General features: G+C 42.4%; 1 long non-coding RNA gene across 1 annotated transcript; it reads right to left on the bottom strand.

Annotated features, from left to right (window-relative positions):
* Window positions 1-9,612: 9,612 nt before the first annotated feature.
* On the bottom strand, window positions 9,613-21,889 carry LOC122679387. Its single transcript, XR_006336380.1, has 3 exons — window positions 21,759-21,889; window positions 21,224-21,225; window positions 9,613-9,624 (listed from the first exon to the last, which is right to left on the bottom strand). It is a non-coding gene; the product is annotated as an uncharacterized LOC122679387 (long non-coding RNA).
* Window positions 21,890-24,846: the final 2,957 nt, after the last annotated feature.

Here is a 24,846-nt window from a genome sequence, read left to right as displayed (position 1 = left end):
GCCACAGGAATCCTGGGACTCCTATAAAGTTTCACGAGGAGTCACGAATCGTCTCCTTTGGAGGCACTGATTTCTGCGTACGTCTGGAGTTTTCAAAGGATGTGAGGCCTCCGGTCGCGATGAGGTGGGGAACTAGGTCTTTCTCTGTGGTCTCCACAGGGGATTCAGGTATCCTTTCGTTTTGGAAGATGCAAGACGAGCCTGCATTCAAGTCACTGCAGGGATATCCGGCCTTATTTCGTGTCAGGGCATCGCAGTGTCCATTCCACTTGAGGCCGCAAAATCAGGGTCCCTCTCACATACCTAGAGCTGAGAGAAGCCTCCTCTTGAGGTGCTTGTGGTAAGGTGGTATTCCTCTGGAGTCGAAGCCAGGGACTAACCTCTCATCTCGAGTTGATTTTTCGTCCACGGAAATCTTTTGTGTTGCTACAGTGACCTCAGGATCCCTCTAGCCTTGAAACAGTGTTCTTGGGGTTTCTCTGGAGTGCCATCAAGGAAATCAAGGCTCCTTTCATGTGTGATGTGCCACACGGAATTGCTCTGCACGCAGTGTAGGGGAATCGGGCTTCATCTCGTGGCGAGGGGGATGTGTCATGGTTTTTGACGAGTTGCGGCGGGAACCTGGGCTATATTATCGAGTTACGATGGGGATGGCCCTTCCACCCACGTGTTTGTTCAGCGACGTCAGGACTCCTGCCTAGTTGCGAGGGACAACTCGGGATTCTCCTCGAGGCTTGGCAGGGCAATTGGGATGCCTCTCCATCTGAGGCGGGAGACCAAGGTTCCCTTTCCACGTGCCACAGGAATCCAGGGACTCTTATCAAGTTTCACCAGGAGTCAGGCATCGTCTCCTTTGGAGGCACTGATCTCCGCGTACCTCTGAAGTTTTCAAAGGATGTGAGGCCTCCGGTCGCGATGAGGTGGGAAATTAGGTCTTTCTCTGTGGTCTCCACAGGGGATTCATACACCCTCTCGTCTTGGGAGATGCAAGACGAGCCTGCATTCAAGTCACTGCAGGGATATCTGGCCTTATTTCGAGTCAGGGCATCGCGGTGACCATTCCACTTGATGACGCAAACTCAGGGTCCCTCTCACATACCTAGAGCTGAGAGAAGCCTCCTCTTGAGGAGCATGTGGTAAGGTGGTATTCCTCTGGAGTCGAAGCCAGGGACTACCCTCTCATCTCGAGTTGATTTTTGTTCCACGGAGCTCTTTTGTGTTGCTACAGTGACCTCAGGATCCCACTAGCCTGGAAACAGTGTTCTTGGGGTTTCTCTGGAGTGCCATCAAGGAAATCAAGGCTCCTTTCATGTGTGATGTGCAACACGGAATTGCTCTGCACGCAGTGCAGGGGAATCGGGACTGATCTCGCCGCTAGGGGGAAGTCTCATGGTTTTCCTCGAGTTGCGGCGGGAACCTGGGGTATATTCTCGAGTTATGACGGGGATGGCCATTCCACCCACGTGTTTGTTCAGCGACGTCAGGACTCCTGCCTAGTTGCGAGGGACAACTCGGGATTCTCCTCGAGGCTTGGCAGGGCAATTGGGACGCCTCTCCAGCTGAGGCGGGGGACCAAGGGTCCCTTTCCACATCTCAAAGGAATCCTGGGGCTCCTATCAAGTTTCACGAGGAGTCAGGCATCGTCTCCTTTGGAGGCACTTTTCTCCGTTTACCTCTGGAGTTTTCAAAGGATGTGAGGCCTCCGGTCGCGATGAGGTGGGGAACTGGTTCTTTCTCTGTGGTCTCCACAGGGGATTCAGACATCCTTTCGTATTGGGAGATGCAAGACGAGCCTGCATTCAAGTCACTGCAGGGATATCCGGCCTTATTTCGAGTCAGGGCATCGCGGTGTCCATTCCACTTGAGGCCGCAAACTCAGGGTCCCTCTCACATACCTACAGCTGAGAGAAGCCTCCTCTTGACGTGCTTGTGGTAAGGTGGTATTCCTCTGGAATCGAAGCCAGGCACTAACCTCTCATCTCGAGTTGATTTTTGGTCCACGGAGCTCTTTTGTGTTGCTACAGTGACCTCAGGATCCCTCTAGCCTGGAAACAGTGTTCTTGGGGTTTCTCTGGAGTGCCATCAAGGAAATCAAGGCTCCTTTCATGTGTGATGTGCAACACGGAATTGCTCTGCACACAGTGCAGGGGAATCGGGATTCATCTCGCGGCGAGGGGGAAGTCTCATGGTTTTTGACGAATTGCGGCGGGAACCTGGGCTATATTATCGAGTTACGATGGGGATGGCCCTTTCACCCACGTGTTTGTTCAGCGACGTCAGGACTCTTCCCTAGTTGCGAGGGACAACTCGGGATTCTCCTCGAGGCTTGGCAGGGCAATTGGGACGCCTCTCCAGCTGAGGCGGGAGACCAAGTGTCCCTTTCCATGTGCCACAGGAATCCTGGGACTCCTATCAAGTTTCAGAGGAGTCAGGCATCCTCTCCTTTGCAGGCACTGATCTCTGCGTACCTCTGGAGTTTTCAAAGGATGTGAGGCCTCCGGTCGCGATGAGGTGGGGAACTAGGTCTTTCTCTGTGGTCTCCACAGGGGATTCAGACATCCTTTCATCTTGGAAGATGCAAGACGAGCCTGTATTCAAGTCACTGCAGGGATATCCGGCCTTATTTCGAGTCAGGGCATCGCGGTGTCCATTCCACTTGAGGCCGCAAACTCAGGTTCCCTTTCACATACCTAGAGCTGAGAGAAGCCTCCTCTTGAGGTGCTTGTGGTAAGGTGGTATTCCTCTGGAGTCGAAGCCAGGGACTAACCTCTCATCTCGAGTTGATTTTTGGTCCACGGAGCTCTTTCGTGTTGCTACAGTGACCTCAGGATCCCTCTAGCCTGGAAACAGTGTTCTTAGGGTTTCTCTCGATTGCCATGAAGGAAATCAAGGCTCCTTTCATGTGTGATGTGCAACATGGAATTGCTCTGCACGCAGTGCAGGGGAATCGGGCCTCATCTCGCGGCGAGGGGGAAGTCTCATGGTTTTTCTCGAGTTGCGGCGGGAACCTGGGGTATATTCTCGAGTTACGACAGGGATGGCTCTTCCGCACACGTGTTTGTTCAGCGACGTCAGGACTCCTGCCTAGTTGCGAGGGACAACTCGGGATTCTCCTCGAGGCTTGGCAGGGCAATTGGGACGCCTCTCCAACTGAGGCGGGAGAGAAAGATTTTAGTTGATCTGACTTCACAGCTCAGTAGTTAATTACAGACAGGGGAACTATGAGCAAGAGGCAAAGAATGATGGCAGGCTTCTAGTCTAAGGAACGGACAGCAAAGCCTGGAACCATACTTGTGTGGTTGAGATTCAATCAATCAGTAACTTGTGTTCAAGCAACTTTCTCCAAGGGGAGTAATTCCACCATTAAACTATAGAAATACTGTTCCTGGGCCCTCGTACATGCGAGTCCCTAAGCACTTTGCATTTCATGAGTATGACAATTGCTTTTTATCTGGTCATCCAGGAAGGGTGTGGGTTTAGGACCTAGGATGGGCTTGTTTTAAAGGGTGTTTAGAGCCTTGCAGGATCTTGGGCAATCAAATACCTTCCTGAGCACTGACATTTATTTCTTAATTTTTAAATTTACAATTCATCCAAATCTTGCAGTCAAAAAAAATGTGAAAACATCACAGAAAAATAATATCTGAAAACATCTGATTGCCTTGTGATTCATAGGGGATAAGCCTAAACTGCCCTTGAAATTGAGGGACTACTGAATATTGGCCCTCAGATCTCATCATAATCAACGATGAGCAACTTTTTAAGAATTGCCAGAAGTATTTTCAAGTTCGGTGACTTCTCCTGAAGTCAAGATTGCTAGCTGTAATGATTTAAAAATCACTAATTGATAAACATCAATAAAATTAATTAACATCCACATAGCCAATTTCTATAGAGCCAGGCATAACAGAGTCGAAATTAATAAGATGGGATTCCTATTTTGCAGTGCAGTTGATGAGACAAGTTACACAAGATAGGAGATAATATAAATAAAAATTTAAGCTGTATGAGTGCTGCTTTGGGGAATAAATACTGATATATAAATCGTCACTTCTGTGAAGGATTATTTCATAGTTCCAGCCTATGATTTCTTAATCTGTTCATAGAAGTCAGTGTTTAAGTGGGGGTCTTTACTCCAGATGAAGCAAACTGTGAATTTTCCAGATCAGTCGAATTTAATTCTTCAAGAAACAAACAATTTTTTGAGTCAACTTCTGTTAGAGACCTCTGAAAATTGGATTCTACATTACAAAAAATTCCAACATTTCTGCCTGAAAAATCAGAGTATATGGAGCTGTGGTAGCCATTAGGAATATTCATAAGTATTCAGCCCGTGGAGGACTGCACTTCCCCACTCCTTTGGAAATTAAGTGTGATCACTGACTATCTTTGGCCAATGAAATATGCATCTAAGTGTCTCTGTCACTTCTGTTAGATGCTTCAAGGGTCAGCGTGTAAGTCACACATTCCCCTCCTCACTACTGTACTTATTATGCAAAATGTGTGTGCAAATAAAGCCTCCCTCAGACTGGGTCTCTGAGACAGGAAAGGGCAGAGACCCCTGCTGACCCACACTGACCAAGTAGCATGAGCTAAAAGTTAGCTTTAATTGTTTTAAGCTCAGAGCTTTGGGGGTGGGGGGGGTTGATTATTACTGAAGGAATACCTAGCCTGTATTATATTGGAATTCTATTTAACCATTAACGGACAGAGCAAGGTCATTAACATCATGGTGTTGTTTGAAACTGGACACTTCACATTAAAATCTAGATTTCTGGCGCCTGTTGACAAAAGCCCTGACATGTTTATACATGGTTGATCCCTTGAGCACATCAACAAGCAGGTATATATTCTCCAGCTCATGACAGCCCTCATGACTCACTATGACCATATCTGAGCAGTCTTCCTCCCTGAGGGGGGTGTAGATATTTGACTTTCATCCTCTATCCTAAACTGTCTAAGCATCATACATGTATTGTGCTGACTGTTGTCTACTAGAATTGCATCTCATTTCCAGTTACAAACTTCAGTGATACTTGTAGGAACACAAAAAAATACAAATATCATCAATACAGCACAACAGTTGAGAAAATAGATTTTGGAATTCAGCTTCCTAGGTTCAAATACCGGCTCTACCATTTTCTATCTGTATCATCAGGGCAAATCACTTAGCCTCTTCAAATTCCAGTTTCCTTATGAACAGAGTGAGGATAATGATGATCCCAGCTTCAGAGTGTCTGATGAGCTAGCACAGTCAAGGGCTTAGACAGTGCCTAACCCCGAATAAGCATCCTGTATGTGTTGGATGATATTCTTTTTACTAGAAACAGAGTGATTTCTTCATTTATCCAGTCATCAAGGAATTCAATAAACCTGAAAGATACAGTGGAATTGTTCTGCAGATCTGATTCCAACCAGGTCCTGTTTCTGGTAAAAATCAGGGCCCCAAAGCAGAAGCAAATCTCACTGAGTCTTGTCTCACGCTAGACGCTGTGCTCAGACTCCTGGTACGCTGTTCCTAGGAGCACGGGGACACAGGCATGTAAGACAGCAAACTGTAAACACACTTGCAAAAAGTGTTTGTAGCCTCTGCCAAGTGAACATCAGAACTCAGTTCACTGACCCCAAGGCAATCAGAGAGGACCACACAGCTTACTTTCTCCCATTCTGACAACTGTGGATGGCCACAGCCACACTGTCTAGGAAAGGGAATTTATGTGAACACTGTCCTGCTGAAGGAAACATACTGAATTCAACTGAGAAGCTTGTGAGTCACTTCTGAAGAAGTGCATACAATTCTTTTGACCTGAACGGCCTTGCCAGAAGAGCACTCAGCTTTCAGCAAGGTACCACCTGCCCCAAAAATCCACTTGTCTAGCAGACTAACAGAAACATGTTAGGAAGCACACATTCTACCTTTTTTTTTTTTTCAACCTTTTGGATCCTAGTTCCCCAACCAAGGGCCAAACCTGCTCCCCACCCTCTGCATTGGAAGCATGGATTCTTAACCCCTGAACTGCCAGGGAAGTCCAAGGAAGCACACATTCTAGAGGGACTAATTCAGCATCGAAAACAACCTTTATCCTGTGCACCTGCTCAGTCGCTCAGTCGTGTCCAACTCTTTGTGACCCCATGGACTGTAGCCCACAAAGTTCCTCTGTCCATGGCATTTCACAGGCAAGAATACTGGAGTGGATTGCCAGTTCCTACTCCAGGGGATCTTCCTGACCCAGGGATTGAATCCAGGTCTCCTGCACTGACAGGCAGATTTTTTTTTTTTACCACCGAGCCACCTGGGAAGTCCTCTTGTTATCCCAACTTAACCTATTATTATCTGCTCTGACCCCATCTTCCCCAGATATTTTACCACACTGCCACTTGAGTGACCTTCCCAGAGATAATTCCAACCAAGCTGTTTCTTATAAAATTCCTCACTGGCTTCTCTTACAACTTTGAGAATCAGTTCATGATTGGTTTCCACCTACATCTGCAGCCTCAACTCCTAGGATTGTCCCACGGGTGTTTTTTCACCTCAACTCTACAGAATGAGTCAAAGATGCTTAAACACACCTTCTTTCACATCTCTTTACAAACTCTATTCTTCTGCCTGGTATTCTCTTCCTCATCTTGGTTTCTGTAACTTTTACTCAACTCTTCAAAGCCTCAGTGTCCAAACATTACCTGGATTGCATTGCTCCTTTTTAGCCCAGACTTAACTGTTTTTAGTGAATTAACAATTCACTGTCAAAAACTTGGAAAACTAAAAAGCATAATTTCACTGACCAAAAATAGCTATTATTAATATTTTGTGGAAAAGCCCAAACGTTAACTGGTGGTTATAAAGGGAAATCATTGACAGCACATACAGTTAAAGAATAAAGTCATAAACTCCAACCTTTGGGAAGATTAGTCAACAGTAAACATCAAATAAGATGGTTTAAGAGTAGAAGAGAAAATAAGAGTGATTGGTTAGGCTACCAAAGGAGATTGGCTAGTCTAGTTTTGGGGTAAAAAGGTGAAAGTTGGAGGGGGAAGAAAAGAGAAATGTGAGAAATTTGATAGAAGTACCAGGACGGTGACCACAACATGAATTCAGGAAGGTGACACTGAGAATTGTGGTGTCATAAACAGAGATGAACAGAAATAGCAGTTTGAATAACGAGTGGGCCTGGGAAGAACAACACCAGCTCATTTGAGAAAGGGTGAGGACGGGAGGAATTCCCATGATGTAGTGGAGGAATCTGTGGAATCTTCCAGAATGGACGTCAAACTTGAACCAGAAAATTCAAGGTTGGAGGTTGAGACAGGAATAAAAGAGAGACCAAGAGATATGAACAACCTTTGCATTTGCAAGTAGATAAGACTCATTCATTCAACCAGTTTTTAACCGAGGACCTTTGATGGGGACAGACATTGTGGGAGTACTGAAGTATGGCAGTGAGTTGAAATGCATGATTTAAAAAGATAAAGAATGTCACAGTAGCTCCAAAGACAAGATCCAACTATGTTGTCTGAGGTTGGAATTGACTCAGCAATGGATTAGATGTGTAGATTGAAAGAGAAAAATCAAGAATTATTTTGAAAATGGTACAGATGAGCCTATCTGCAAAACAGAGACAGAGACATAGAAAACAAACATATGGACACCAAGTGGGGAAAAGGGGGTGGGGTCAATTGGGAAATTGATATTGACACATATACACTACCATGTCTGAAACAGATAACAAATGAGAACCACAGGGAATTCTACTCAATGCTATGTGTGACGTAAACAGGAAGGAAATCCAAAAAAGAGGGGATATATGTACATGTATGGCTGATTCAATTTGTTGACCAGCATAAACTAACACAACATTGTAAATCAACTATACTCCAATAAAAGTTATTAAAAAAAAAAAACAAAAAAGAATGACTCCAAGGTTTTGTGGTGAGTAACTGGAGGCTGTTTTCTAAATGAAGGGATGCAAGAGAGAGAAGCTCATCTGATGAGCAAGACCATGACTTCCTCTAAGCATATGAAGTCAGAAGTGCCTGGCAGGGTCTGACATTTAGTAGATGGTTAGGGTCATTGGCTACCGTTACTGCTATTTTTGTTATGACCATAATAGGGTAGATGGAATAGTAAGCATTCACTATGCTTATATTTTTTTCCAGGGATCAAATGAATGGAGTAGAATTTTATCTTTTCCCTACAATCCCCACACTGTCTCAGCAACCTGTCATAGTCCCCTGAGTTCTCACCCCCATTACAATCTGCGGGGGTTTATACCTCAGCCACATTCATCACAGTTCTGTAAAGTCCTCTCTGGAAAGTTTACTGGAGTACATTCACACTAATTATTTAGTAAATAAGTCATTGCTCCCACAGGCCTCAAACAATGAGTTTAACAAGAGAATTCAGAGAACCTATCAATACCAATAAACCAGTGGTTCTCAAGGTGGGGTCCCTGGACCGGCATCAGAAGCATATCCTTAGAACTTGCTAGAAAGCAAATTTTGAGACCCTCTCCCAGAACTTTTGGGTCAGAAGCTCTAGAATTAGGGCCCAGAACACTTCTTTTAACAAGTCCTTCACGTGATTCTGATGTACTTTCAAGCTGGAGAACCATTGATCTAGAAAAATCCACAAGTCATACATTACAATCTTTTGACTTTATATGGGCAGAATGATGTCCAAAATATGGACATCATTGTAGGCTGAACACTGTTGGGCTCGGAAATCCTCTGAATCCAGAGGGTAGTCCTGAGGCAGAGAAAAAGGGCCAGAGGCACGCTGCGCGGTGAGCTGGGCCAGCACAAGGCTGAACAAGTTCCCCCAAGTCCCATGAGAGCAGACCCCTACTTGCTTCTCTCCAGAAGTCACTACATTCCTTTCCCTTTTTTATCTTCGAAACAGAATCTTCAGTATGGATTTCTGTTACGTCTCTGATCATGGTATTTTAAATAAGTAAAACATCATCTTCCAGTAAATAATACTCCTTAAAATACATTTTACATTAAAGTTCTCAAAGACAATATTTCGTCTGCATGAACAGAAGTACAGAAGAGAAAGGTTATTTTTACTGACCATGGTCGTGGCACCAGCTGGAGCCAGGGGTCCAGGAAGCAGGTGTGGCTTACCTGGCAGATGTCATTGATACACATGCCCAAGGGGTCAGCGGTGCACTGAGTCCCATCCAGGACAAAGTTTTGTCCCTGTGCCTGACACCTGAGCGTGCAGTGGGTGGCAGGGTCGTTGTACTGTGGAAGCCATTCATAACATCCCTGCTACTGAACATCATTGTAGGCCGAACACTGCTGGGCTCGGAAGTCTTCCACATCCAGAGGGCAGTCCTGAGGCAGAGAAAAAGGGTCACAGGCACATCTCAAGGTGAGCTGGGCCAGTGCAAGGCTGAGCAAGTTTCCCTGAGTCCCATGAGAGCAGACCCCACCTGCTTCTCTCCAAAAGTCACTCCATGGAGAAGGAAACGGCAACCCACTCCAGTATTCTTGCCTAGAGAATCCCATGGACGGAGGAGCCTGGTGGGCTACAGTGCACGGGGTCGCCAAGAGTCGGACACGACTGAGCGACTTAACTGTCGCACAGAGTCGGACACGACTGAAGAGACTTAGGAGCAGCAGCAGCTGTTGCACTGTTGGGTGAAAAGCCCTCCTTTGCACTGTCTACGCGGCGTGTCTCTGCAATTTCCACATTGGCCACTGGGTGGCGCACTCAATCCGCAGAAACACTCCTATCAGCTCAGACGTTTCTATCGCTGTTGACAGATGGAAGATCATCAGTATAAGCCAAGACTGGCTGCTCTGTAGAAATGAGAGATTAGAAACTTAAAAAAAAATTACCCAAAAGTCACTACATTCCTTCGATTTGTTTTTTTAACTTCCAAACAGAATCTTCAGTGTGGAATTCTACTGGTACCTCTCTGATCACGGAGCGGATCACCTCACTTATTCTGATTATTTTTCCACTCAGGTAGTTTTTTCCAGATAATTAAAGCTTACCCTACATAAATGCCAAATTCTGCTCTATTTCAACCATATTGAGTATTAATGTTCAAACACATTACACAACCTCCTCCTTTTTGAAACAAGGGGAAATGGGATTTTTTTTAGTTTTCCAGGTGACCTACTGTCTTCATAGGAAATATTAAATCATCATCCATGCTCTCAGGAGCCATTTCAGTGTAAATGATTATTAGCCATTATTTTAACTGGCCCCAAACTGCTGCACTAATGGGGGAACTTGTTTGTTTCACTGTCTTCGTCGTCTAGTTCATCGCCTTTCGTCTCTGGCTCTCAGGCCTCCAGCCATCACTCTTTCTTTACTGGTACCCAGTGCCTGCCTGGCACTGGCTCTAGAAAATAAAGAGATAACATAGCTTTTTCAAATCCTGTCTTCAACAAAAGCAAATAAACACACCCAAGGAGCTCTCATACTAAGAACTGTTTGTACAAGACTTGATAACTCAAAGATCTTCTTTAATTACTAAACAATCTCATCAGACAGTTCCAAAGCAATATACGAATGCCACAAACATCGCTTTACTCTTCAAAACTGAGCACAAAAAAAAACTGAGCACAGACTTCCCAGTTAATGGGAATGAATACACTCCCTAATGAAAGGAAACAGATACAGAAAGGTAATGTTTTTCTCATATTGTAAAAGAAATAAATGTTCACTGTAAAAACTCTGGGAATAGTTTCTATTTTAAAAAAAAGAATAAATAACAAAGATTCTTATACATAAATCTTTGAACAAATGTTTTATTTCTCAAGGACAATTTTCTGGAAATAAAATTTCTGAGAAAAAGGGTATATGTCATGAGATTTTTCAATATATTGCCTCATTGCCCTCCAGGAAGGTCTTGATATTATTATCATCAGGCAACCTAAGTTACCTTTTCTCAGTACCTCTTCTCAGTTTGGATATACTTTTCTAAAATTTTTTCTCATCATAAGTGTTAAATAGAGTTTCAGGTTTTTTTTAATGTCAATGCTTTAATTTGAATGTCTTTCTTAGGTTTAATATCTTTTCATGTAATTTGTGTTTTTTTGCATTAAGTCTTCAAAATTTTCTTGTTTTCTGCCCTTCATTTGTTTATTGGAATGTTTGTGCTTCTATCATTTTAACAGGTAAAGCTATTACATTTCATACATTTCATAGTGAAGTTATCAATTCTTTGTCATCTGTACTGGAAATATTTTCCCCATTTAATTCTTGTTTTTGGTGCTTTGTGAAGTCAGGAAGTATTACATTTTTATGTAGTCCGTTTCTTTTAAGCTTTCTTTACTAGTGAGATATGCTTTTCCCACCCTGACCTGAAAACAGATAAATACTTAAATATATTTTTCTATTTTTTTTTATAGTTTAGATTAAGTGTAACTCTTTATTCCATTTGTAATTTATTTTGATTTATGGGGTAAGGTAGAACTCAAACTTTATTTTTCTGCAAATAGTTATTAACAGATTACCAGCCAGAATTTTTAAATATAATTTCTTTTATTTATCCCCTTTTCCTACTGGATTTTTGTATTTTACAGTGTTTATGCTTTGGGCCTTCATAAAGTACCTCAAATTCGTTTTGAATGTAGGTAGGGAATAAATAAAATATAATTAATAAACTTTCCCCTGGAATTAGTTGTATTACTTTCTTGTGAATCAATCTAAAATCTCATATTGTGTCCACATTTTTCTTTGTTTTAGCAAGATTAACCCTTAACCAAGGTCACACCTATGGAAGAAAGAATCAAATTAAAGAGGATTAAAATTGGATGACATTTTCCTCTTGGCTTTGTCTTCCATCTAGCCATAGAGAAGATTATCAGTAATAACATTATCTCACCTCCACTTTTCTCAACCATGGCCAATTTTCTCGGTATCTGATTCTTTGAAATCCCAACCAGAGGATATAAGAGAGCAGGGTAAAAATAACTTCTCCTGCATCAGGTTCACTTACCATCCTAAGTATGCTCCAGAAACTTCAAGTGCTAGCTGTCTGACTCTTGAACATCTTAAACCCCCCAAACCAATCAAGCTTTACAAAATCAGCTATGTTTAATTAACAGAAAGCATCTAGGAAGGAACTTATATGCAGAGTACATCATGAGAAATGCCAGGCTGGGTGAAGCACAAGTTGCAATCAAGATATTTGGGAGAAATATCAATACCCTCAGATATGCAGATGACACCACCCTTATGGCAGAAAGTGAAGAACAACTGAAGAGCCTCTTGATGAAACTGAAAGAGGAAAGTGAAAAAGTTGGCTTAAAACTTATTCAGAAAACTAAGATCATGGCATCCAGTCCCATCACTTCATGGCAAATAGATGGGGAAACAATGGAAACAGTGACAGACTTTAATTTAGGGGGCTCCAAAATCACTGCAGATGGTGACTGTGGCCATGACATTAAAAGATGTTTGCTCCTTGGAAGAAAAGCTATGACCAACCTAGACAGCATATTAAAAAGCAGAGACATCACTTTTCCAACAAAGGTCCATCTAGTTAAAGCCATAGTTTTTCCAGTAGTCATGTACAATGTGTCAGTTGGACCATAAAGAAGGCAGAGTGCTGAAGAATTGATGCTTTTGAGCTGTGGTGCTGGAGAAGACTCTTGAGAGTCCCTTGGACTGCAAGGAAATCCAACCAGTCCATCCTAAAGGAAACCAGTCCTAAATATTCATTGGAAGGATGGATGCTGAAGCTGAAACTCCAATACTTTGGCCACCTGATGCGAGGAACTGACTCATTGGAAAAGACCCTGATGCTGGGAAAGATTGAAGGTGGAAGGAGAAGGGGACAACAGAGGATGGCATCACTGACTCGATGGACATGACTTTGAGTAAGCTCTGGGAGTTGCTGATGGACAGGAAAGCCTGGTGTGCTGCAATCCATGGGGTGGCAAAGAGTTGGACACGACTGAAAGACTGAACTGAACTGACAAAAAGAATAAGTGAAAAGTAATAATGTGCCAAGAAGTAGAAAGGAGCAAAATCTATCATTGAAAAATCCCATCATCAAGACTTTTACCTTTAATATTTTACCATTTCCTCTTCGAGTGTTTCTGCCATGATTTATTTACATATTTATTTATAGCCCATTCAACTTTGTATTCAGTTTAATCTAAAATTATAACCACATTCCCATTTTATTAATAATTTCTTGGAAAAAATTGCTTAATGACTTCACAATAATCCATTATAAATATATAATATCTGTCTTACAGTTTTGAATTTTCTTAAACTGTGGTAAAATACATATCACATAAACTTTACCATCCTAACCAATTTTAAGTATACTATGCAAGACTGCAAGTATTTTCACATTGTTGTACAGACACTAGGCTTCCCTGGTGGCTCAGATGGTAAAGAATCTGCCTGCAATGCAGGACACCCAGGTTTGATCCCTGGGTGGGGAAGATCCCCTGGAGGAAGAAATGGCAATGCACTCCAGTATTCTTGCCTGGAGAATCCCATGGACAGAGGAGCCTGGCAGGCTACAGTCCATGGAATTGCAAAGAGTCAGCACGACTGAGCAACTAATACACACACACATACACAGACATTATCTTTTGTGTGCACCTGTGCTATCTCTTCATTTTCTCTACTTTTAAAATTTACATACAGTAAAATTTGGTGTGGGGGGGGGATGCTCAATTCCATGATATTTAACAAACCCATACAGTTGTGTAAGCACTACCACAATTACCATGTGAAACAGATCCATCATCCCATAAATGCCCTCAGGTTGCCCCTTGTAGCCAAATTGTCTCCACCCTCAGACCTTGGCAACTACTGACTTGTTTTCTGCGCCCATTAATATTGCCTTGTCCTGTAAATGGAACCATATAGTTCATAGTCTTTTGAGACTGACTCCTGTCACTTAAAATAATACATGTGAAATCCATTCATGTTAATGTGTGTACCCGTAGTTCATTCCTTAATTGCTGAACAGTATTCCACTGTGTGTATCACACAGTTTATTTACCTATTCACGAGGTAGATGTATGGGTTGTTTCCAGCTTTTAGCAATTATAGACACAAATGCCATAAACATTCACAAATGGGTTTTGTGGGAACACAACTTTTCATTTCTCTTGGGTAAATACTCATAAGAGGGTTTGCTCAGTCTCCTTATTTGACATAACTTTTTGCTAAACACCTTCATGCTTTCATTTTTGTTCAAATTTAAGATACATATCTAGAAATGGATGACAAATACCAGTCTTTTCATCATATGACTTTTTCATGCATGTATTTTTAACTTGGTTGGCTAAGTATTATTTGATTGGTTGTTTCTTCAAGCAGGGTAAATTTCTCCCACATTACTGACCTTTGTACTTCACATAGGAAAGGTAATATTACAATACCAGATACATTATTTTTTTCATGATCCTTTCCCCTCAAAACTGTAGACATGTATCACTGACATTTGACATTGAAATTCGCAGAAGAGAAGTCTGAGTTTTATACTTTTTAACATGTATTTTATTTTTCTGCATGGAAACATATAGGGTTTTGCTTTGTTAACACTTGAAGTAAAAACTGCAATCAGGGTATACCTGTTAATAGCTGTCTGTTTATTTTCATCTATTTTGACTAAAATGGTTGCCCTTTTTGACTGGATACTCAAGGTCTGTAAATTATTCTCAGATTATAATGTTGATTACTGCTCTTGTTCCAAGAATATCTATAATTCTTAAGTTGGAGTTCCTTTTCTCTGCTGCTATTATTTATTGATCTATGTTTTTTTTCTAATTTATATCTCATTCATTTGACCTTCTCTTATACATCCAAGAAATTTCTTACAGATATCCCTACACATGACTGATTTTCTTCACAGCGGTCCACTCCAGTATCCTTGCCTAGGCAATCCTGCATACATAAGAGCCAGGCAATCTACAGTCCATAGGGTTGAAAAGAGTTGGACAGGACTGAAGCAAGTAAGCAACACCAGTAGTGATTATATTGTATTTTTTTATCTGATACACTTTTTTTCTTGTCCACACTGTGCAGCTTGAGGGATCACAGTTCCCTGACGAGGGATTGAACCTGGGTCACAGTAGTGAACTTGAAAGCCTGGAATCCTGAATGCAAAGTCACCAGGGGAAAATTCAGATACAATTTTTCTTTCTTTGTTATCCATCATGAACTCAAGCTTCAAAGAAATAGAGGGCAAAAGGCTTTGTCAGAGGGAAGGGGAGAGCAAGGGGGTGGATGCCCAACACCTCTTTGTCTCAGCAGCCACAGGGCAGCAGGGAGAGCAAGAGGCCCACTGTGCCCCTAGGTCGGCTCTGCCAGATCACACACAGGCGGTGCTGATGAGTTTGCCGAGGAGCTGCCTGAAAGACTCTGCCCCCCTCCGAGCTCTCTGCCGGTGCAGGGGGCAGGACCAGACGTGTGCATGTGGTTCTGCCTTGGCCTGGGAGTGTGGACCCCCTGGCTGGCCCCCAGGCTCAGGGGCAAGGGCCCGGAGAGAGGACCACCCCGAAGCGCTTTTCTCCCGGGCTTGGGAGCATTGTGCGCGGCTGGCGGGAACAGCGGGCGAGAGTGCTTGCAAAGCGGCCTTTGGAGGCAGCCGGGGAGGTCTTCCAGCGGGAGAGGGCCGGTTGTGCTCAGAGACCCCACAGGCCAGGGGCAGGACCCAGCAGGGCCCCTGCCCCTGGCCGGCCTTGCCCAGACCTTCCTGGCCTCCGGGGGTACTGCCCCACCAAGGGGCACGCTGCGGGGGCTGGGTCCAGACATGCCCGGGCGCCTCCCCAGGCTCATCCCCGCTGGCGCCTTTCCCCTGGGCCTAGGCCTCGGTTGAGGCCTCCTGGGAGGGGAGGTTGCTGGCAGGGGCTGTCTCCACACTGCAAGGTGCTGGAGCTCAGAGGGCCTCGGCAGAGGGAAGGGGCGAGCAAGGGGCTGGATGCCCAAGACCTCTTTGGCCCAGCAGCCTCAGGGCAGCAGGGACAGCAAGAGGCCCACTTTAATGAATGACTTTAAAATCTCAAACAAAACATGAATATATGTATTTCTTCAATCTGACAAGTGCCATGACCAGTGAAGGACAATGTGAAGAATGCTTCAAAGTCGATTTGGCAAACACAGCCTAAGTTGACAATATTTAGTCCTCAAATGAATGAGAATGTCATTAATAGTGGTCATTTCAAATAAGTAGCCTGTGAAGCTGTTTATACTTATTGTGAATCGCAGTATACCACATTCACAAATTTCAGTCCTGTACATTTCTCAGTGGAAGCTTCTACATGGACTGTTGGGATCAGAGCTCTAACTCATAGAAGCATACTTTTACTTTTAAAATGATTCTGCATGATAATCAAACAAAACACTAGATTAACACCTAGACAGTGTTTGAGCTCTGTACTAAATGATTTTAAAGCTAGTAGATGGAATGAGCTGACGAGGAAGACTACAAACAAGTCATGTTCTTCAACTTGGTCAAACTGCTGATGGTCATACAAGTTAATGAAAAGTTAAGCCTGTTGTCATTAAATTGGTTTAAAAGAAATAGAATAATAAAACAAATTAGTAAATCTTGTTTTCTTATTAAACGTTGTATTATTTCTGCACAGCTTTGTTACTGGCATTAATAGAATACCTTCAATGATAACTTGTCACAGTGAAACAGATTCACATTCTACATCTATTCACATCCACAATTGATGCCATAGCTGTTTGATACTATTGCTTGAAAGAATATAACTTATGTGACTTCACAAACTACACACATTACTAATATAATAGGTATTAGAATACCTTGAGTGATATGAGCATTAGGATTTAGTAGAGTTGCTCTCATGAATAATGACAGTATTCACTCCAGCCATAGTACTGGAATCTGTACATTAACACCCCTGCAAAGGAAACTGAAAGGATAGAATAATACTTGTCTATACTAAAGGAACTTCATAACTATACATTTAATCCTACTGTAATCATTCAACATTGTATATTTTCTTTTAAACTAACTTTCATAGTTGGTCTCCTCTAACCTCTTCTGTGTCCACTTTATGCTATACTTATTGCTAACAGTAAAATTACCATAGGAGCGCTAATAAATTTTTTTTTACTTTCAATGCTACTGATAGAACCAAAGGCTGATATCTACATCAAATGGGAGAAATGTACTGGAAACTGTAAACAATTTTATGTAATAACATTGCCGTGCTCCTATACAGTCAAATGGACATTCAACAGGACGTGATTTTTCTGAAAGTTTATTTCAGAAAGTTAGAATTGGATGACTGCAAACAATAAAACTAAATATATTAATACATAATATTAATAGTATACAGTTGGTCATTCTTTTCCCTATTCTACCACAGCTAACTGACTGGAAGTCAGTTTTAGTAACTACTACTAACATAAGACCCTCACCAATAAGTGAAGATATATAGGAAAATCCATAATAGATCTAAAAACCATCAAAGATAAAATGATGATAAAAAAAATACAGGGACATCTTAGTGGGTATAAGAAACAGGATGATTATGAAAGCAAAGCCAACAATCATGTACAGGCCATGGAAGCCTGTGTCTGTCACGAGTGTTAACTTTTTATCCTTATCTAAGGTTGTAAAAAGTGCTTTGTAAAATCCTGAGGTTTGCAGCAGTTGTAACCTCCTGAAGAGACTGCAATAAAAAGGGTCTCTAGAATATCCTGACGATTTCCATCTACTAGGCTGTGGTGAGCTCAAGCTCAGGGAGAAAGGGCATGTTGCTACTCAGCCTAGTGCAAGTGTAGAAGCAACACCTCAGTGATTAAACCTTTAAAGACAAATATGAGAAGGACTGGTATGAATAAACCTTCAGAAGTACCTTCTCAGACCTCCCATCATACGCACAAGCATAATGAAAACACTGAGTCTTCATGGTCTCACACAAAATTAGATTCACTTATGACTTTGCTTTGAGAGGAGCTGAACTACTCATTCTTAGAGAGAAATGATCCTTTCTTCTCTGAAGATTTGTTAATCATTCAGTTGGGTGTGGTGAATAAAATACTTAAGGATCTAAAACATAAAAATGCAATAGGCAAAGCACATAGAATTTTTGCTCCCTTTCTCAAAGGATGGAATATTTTGTATTTGCACTGATTTTATGTCTTGACTTTGTGTACAATTATATATTGATATTTTTAGTTGAAATACAATAGGACTAAAAATATTGATATAACACTAATAAATCATGTTGGTATGTGTGGTTGTCACATATGATTCACAGGAGATTTAAATTCACAGTTGTCAACGTAAAGGATTAATGCTATTTAGCTTCTTCATGAATCTATACCATGAATGAAGAGCTTTTCTCAAAATATTTCACTGAGGGAAATACAAGGATGATAGGTATAATACTATGCTTCAACTCATGGATCTCTAAGCATTGCTCACAACACAGATCTGATTTTCAACATTAGGGTTCTTTCAGTGTCGTTGAACAGCATTTGTTTCTCTGCATACAGAAGAAAAAAACTCATGAGTATCAAACTTGCTCACGTAAAACGAGTTTATGAAATGTTATCTTCCCGACCCAGGAATCAAACCCAAATCACTTCCATCTCCTGCACTGGTAGGCAGATTATTTACTGACTGTGCCACCTAGGAATCTATATACATTTCAATAATCACTGCCATCAGCTTCTACTCTTCATGACCGAAGTAGGAGAAAGAATATTGGAAGAAGTACTCATAAATGTACTCATAAGAAGTATTAATAAGTCAAGGAACTGTGATATTGGGTACTCCAGTTATTACTGGGACAAGTCAGCTCCTCCAATGATGATGGGTATAACTGAAAAATTATTACAAATTCATGGGATGCGAGGTCTACACGATAAATGTGTTCATCTCATGCTACTGCTTCAGGTATGCCTACTTCAGCATGAAAGACTGCACTTAAAGGGATGCCTGCTATTCCAGCTCAAGCAACAGAAACTGAAGTACAGATCATTGTCCTTTGTTGAAAATAATCAGCAGTTTGACAACATATGTAAGATGCCAGAGCAAGCCTTAGGATGGAACTCTAAAAACAGGTTAGGCCCTCTTTTTGCCAAGCCCTGTGATAAAATACAAATCAAAAAAAGAAAAATAGCAACAATTCTGTCAGGACTTCCTCACCTTTTCTTTCTGGATGGCAGGAAGCAGATATTGAGGCCAGGCGACTGCAGGATTTAATTGTGAGTTAACATTGGGTGGGGTGGAAGCTCATCACTCTAGTAATAATGTGGCTCCATTAAACTGTTTGACTTTCATTCACTTCATGTACATAGAGTTCTATAATCCTTCATTAAGGAATTAAATAAGCTATACTTCCTTACATCTTCACAATCTTTTGGTTTACAATAATGTAAATTCCTAGTCCAGCACTTATACAATGAGTGTTTACAGGGAGTAATAGTGCATAAATGATGATGAGCAATGACAGGAAGTTTATTTATTCTCTGAGTTCTCTATTTTTTATATAATCGATCAGTGAAATATACTTACAGATGTGAATATCTTAGTGGCATGTATAAATACATGTTGAGTACTGCTATGATAACTCATATTGTTGGCACAATAATTATTATGGCTATTATGTCTTTTTCACATATTCCTTTTGACATTCTGTTCCATTATACATTATCATAAGATATTCAATACAGTTTCCTAAACTGTACAGTAGGTCCTTGCGGTTTCTTTCATATATAGTACTATGTTAATAATTCAAACAAAAACTGGTACACAAATATTCATAGTGACATTATGCACAATAGCCCAAAGGTAGAACCCATTCAAGTGTCCATCGGTGGGTGACTGAATATGCAACACAGGATATATTCAAAAGCTTGAACAGTATTCTACCATATAAACTAAAATGGTGCTCCACTATGCAAAACATTACAGAAATTACTCCAAAACTAACACATGGAATAAATATATATTTCCATTCTATTTCATGCTATGTACCCAAAAGGTTTGGGAAAGGGGGCTGAAGAAATTGATATTTCTGCAGTCATATTCACAACAGCATGATTCACACTGGCCAAGAAACAGAAGCAATCTAAGTGTCCATAGTAGTCAATTCCATAAACAAACTGCGGTATACACACAATGGAATATGATTCAGCCCTTAAAAGTCATTAATTCTGACAATGCTACCTTGTGGACGAACCTTATGGTCATCATATTAAGTGAAATAAACCAGACCAACAAAGGACAAACGTTCTGTGATTCCACTAGTCTGAGATATCCAAACAAGTCAAATCCAAAGCCAGAAAAAGCTTTGAAAAAAATAACTGAAAGTCTCAGTAACACTCTAAAAAAAGAAAAAAGGATGAAGATGGAAAAAAAGATATATTCATACAATTGAACAACTGCTGAAAGTGGAAATGGGGCTGTGGATTACATTATAATGTAGAAACCATGTGATTTCCTGATTTTGGAGGTTATGTGCTGGTTCTGCAGGAGAATGCACCCATTTTGGATGAAACACATAGAGTATTTTAGATGACGTGGCAAATGTGAGTACTTTTTCCCATTGCTAGGAGTTTTCTGTACATTTTAAATTACTGGAAAGTAAATTATGTTTCAAAACAACCATGTCAATACCATAAAAGAAAATCAGATTAGACAGGCATGAAACTTTCTTATACAGGCCAAGCCTTACCCAGATGAAGTTCAAGGGAAGCTGTGATGCTCACCGCCATTGTAGGAGTCCACATGGAATGAAGAAGTACTGTGGGAAGTCTATTAGTAACCACCATCTCTTGGGTCCTCTGGATGACCTATTGCAGGAGAAACAGATTTTACAAATAAAATTTTCCACATCACTTCACAAAAAGTTGTTAGACTACATTCAGTAAAACAATCATTTCGGATCAATTTACAATCATATAAAATACTACAATTTACAATCCCAATCAATATACAAAAATCAGTTGTGTTTCTATACACTAACAACAAGCAGAAACAAAAATTAAGAAAATCCCACTTATAATTGCATCAAAAAGAATAAAACATCTAGCAACAAACTTAATCAAGGACATAAAAGACCAGTAGTCAGAAAACTTGAAAGCACTGATAAAGAAACCAAAGAAAACACAAATAAACAGAAAACTATTCCATGCTCATGCACTGGAACAATGAGGAATTAAAATGTCCACTCCAACCAAAGCCATCAACAAATACATTGACTGCGATCGCAAAATAACATTCAATGGCATTTTTCACAGAAATAGAAATACTCCTAATATTAGGCTGCTAATATTGAACAGGCCCTTAAACAGCCAAAAAGACTCTGAGAAAGAAGAACACAGCTGGACGCATCTTCCTCTCCGACTTCAAACTACATCACAGAGCGGTAGGAAGCACCACAGTGAGGAACTGGCAAGAACACAGACACGTGGACTCGCGGAAGGCATAGAGAGCCCAGGAGTGAAGCCACATGTACGCGGTCAGTTCATGAACATCAAACCGGGAACGATCGAAGAGGAAAGGACAGTCTTCTCAAGAAACAGTGACAGGAAAACTGGCCACCTGCACTGAAGAACATCACTGGTCATCCTCCAGATCATCTAAAAGAAATCTAACTGAAAACCCGCCGTTTTGCACATGGAGCTCTCCCCCCGCGCCCCGAGTCCTCTGAGATGGCCCTCCGGTCAGCGCTCAGCTGGACACAGGAAACGTCTACTTCGTCCTCATTTTTCCCTCCTGCAGCGCTTCCCTGCTGGGGCACTGAGGCTAGCCCGCTCCTCTCAGCCTGGACGCAGCCCCATTTACAGAAGCCCGAGCCCTGACGGCCCTGAGGAGAGAAAGCTCCCGCCAGCTGCTCACCGAGCCCAGTCTGAGGGCAGAGAGTCCTGCGCCCGCGGGTCAGAGGGGGCTTTGGCGCCCCCTGCGGGCCGCCTGAGAAGAGCGGGCAGCCCCGCGCTCACACAGCCCAGAGGGCTCCCCCAGAAGCCGCTCTGCGGGAGCGCTCAGACTGGAAGCCCAAACCCAAATGGAGCCGAATAGCTCCATGACCCTCCTCAAAACACGGTAAGGAACAGTCAGAGCCTGCATGGAATGCGGCCACAAAAAGGATCACATTTGAGGCACTTCTAATGAAGTGGATGAACCTAGAGCGTATTCAACAGGAAAGTCAGAAAGAGAAAAACCTGGACTCTAGAAGGATGGTCCTGACGAATCTGTTCACGGAGCAGCAGTGGAGATGCAGACATAGGGAACAGACTTACGGACAAGGGTGGGGAACGAGAGGGTGAGGTGAACGGGGAGAGCAGCACGGATGCGTGGACACCAACCTTGGTAACTAGACAACCACTGGGAATTCGCTGACTCAGGGAACTCAACCTGGGGCTCTCTGATAGCCTGGAGAGGTGGGAATAGGCGAGACGTGGGAGGGAGATTCAAGAGCGAGGGACCACACGCACCCCTACGGTTAATTCATAGGATGTATGACCATCAAACCAATATTGTAAAGCAATGATCAATCAACTAAAAATAAATAACTGTTTAAAAAAATAAAAGAAAGAAAACCAAACAGATGGAATGAAATGAACAGATTATGCAACTCACACCTTAATCCAATTACCAAAAAAAGACTGTAAAAATTTTAGAAAAACAACAAAAATCTACATGACCTTTGGTCTGGTGATGAGTTCTAACACACAACAAAAAAGCCAACTTACCAAATTATGAATATAAATTATTTAAAACATTGATTTGTACAATTTTATACATTTATTCTGTGAAGGACCTTACTCGAGAGAACCGAAAGACAAACTGTTAGATGAACCACGGACCACCCACCCTTGCCAGGCAACAGAGAAGAGAAAACACTTGGAGGAGTCATCTTACAACAGGAGGTCCTGGTAAGGAACAAGGAACTAACAAGCTACCACCAACCAGAATTCTGGAGAGGACAAAAGGAGATGGGAGACTCCAGTCCAGAGGTCCTACCAACCTCCCAGGATCCTCCTCACTGGAATCCATCTCGGCTGAGTGGTGCGTGTGCCCCCAGGAAGGATCCCAATTCAGAAAGACTGGCAAGAGACAAGCCAGAAACAAACCCAATGACCATAAAACCTGAGACTGTGAGGCACGTGGCAGAGCAGTTCTCTCCGTTTCCCTCACCCTCCTGCCCTCCATCCCAGCAGCCCTTCCCAATAAAGCCTCTCGCTTGGACAGCACTCCTCTCCCAGGACAACTCATTTCCAAGTGTCAGACAAGAACCCACTCTCAAGCCCTGGAAGGGATCCCCCTTCCTTCATCAAAACCAATGTCCAGGAGAAAATAGCTTCAAAATGCTATCTTCTAGAGAAGGAAATGGCACCCCCTCCGGTATTCTGGCCTCAGAAATCCCAGGGACAGAGGAGCTTGGTGGGCTACAGTCCCACAGCAGGGCATTTCTGAGGGGAGGAAACAGTCCCAGGGAAGTTGAGGTGCTTGCCAAAGGCCCCAGAGCTTTCGATGGCACAGCCAAAACTGTGGCTGAGGATTCCCAGCTGCCAGGCCTCTTGATCCCGGCCTCTTTCACCAGATACATGTGTGGAAAACTAGAATCTAAAATATGCCCTGCTGGCTCCGTCGTAAAGAATCCGCCTGCCAGTGCTGGAGATGCAGGTGTGACCCCTGGGATGGGAAGATCCCACGTGCTATGGAGCCCGTGTGCCACAACTGCGGAGCCTGTGCTCTGGAGCCTTGGAAGCCACAAAGCCGAGCTGACAAACTGCAACTCCTGAAGCCCGTGAGCCTGTGCCCCACAACGAGAGGAGCCGCTGCAGTGAGAAGCCCGCACACCACTGGTTATGGCCCACGCTCACCCAAACTAGGGGAAAGCCCACACACGAAGACCCAACACAGCCAAAAATAAATACAATCGTCTTCCTAAAAAATGCATGTCTGACAAAGAATCTGCACTCAAATTGTCCAAGAACGCTAGAGCAAACAAGCCCATTCATAACTGGTAAAGACTGAAATAGACACCGGGCCACGGAGGGTCTACTGATAGTAAACTATCATACAAAAGCATACTCGAGATACTCGTGGAATGCATGCACAGCCCCCTTTGGAAGACAGTCCAACAGTTTTTTCAGTAACCACATGGGACATGCACTGAATTCTACACATGACAAGTGGTGGAAGCCAGGTATCTTACCACTGGAATGGGAAGTTACAGATAAACAAAAGGAAAGGCTACAATATCCATGTCATGGTGGATCAGGTTGCAGACATCATCACAAATTACCTTTAACTGAATATGTTCAAAGGTAAGCTGGAATACATGTATATATTTCCATGTATTGTCAGTTGAGCATCTTTAGCTCCTGCATGTATGTTTTAAATATCATTCTCTAATAAAAGGGAACAGGAAACATCCCTGTGGCCCGGTGGTAAAGAATCTGCCTACTAATGCAGGGAACACAGGTTCAATCCCTGGTCCTAGAAGATTCCACATGCCCAGGGGCAACAAAGCCCCTGAACAACTACTGAAGCTTGCATGCTCCAGAGCCCAAGTTCTGCAACCAGAGAAAGCGCTGCAATGAGAAGCCATGGCACAGCACCTAGAGGGCAGCCTCTGCTCACTACAACCAGACAAACTAGCAATAAAGCCCCAGCACAGTCAAAACTAACTCAATGGTAAAGAAATAATAAAAGGACAGAAGTTCTTTGAAGAAATGACTGAGACTAGGGGTGAGACTGTAAATATATGAGCCAGGGTAATCTTAAATTATGAGAAAGTAAAGAAAGTAAAGACAACTATCAAGCTGTCCAAACTGATAAAAAATGAATGATTACACAGTTTTATCTGTATACACTAGCAAATAATCTGAAAAGGAATTTAAAAACACAATTCCCTTTCAATAAT

Source organism: Cervus elaphus, chromosome 21 (genome assembly GCF_910594005.1).
Source record: "Cervus elaphus chromosome 21, mCerEla1.1, whole genome shotgun sequence".
NCBI lineage: Eukaryota > Metazoa > Chordata > Mammalia > Artiodactyla > Cervidae > Cervus > Cervus elaphus.
The sequence above is the reverse complement of the archived record's forward strand: the minus strand, read 5'-3'. Positions and strand labels throughout refer to the sequence as shown.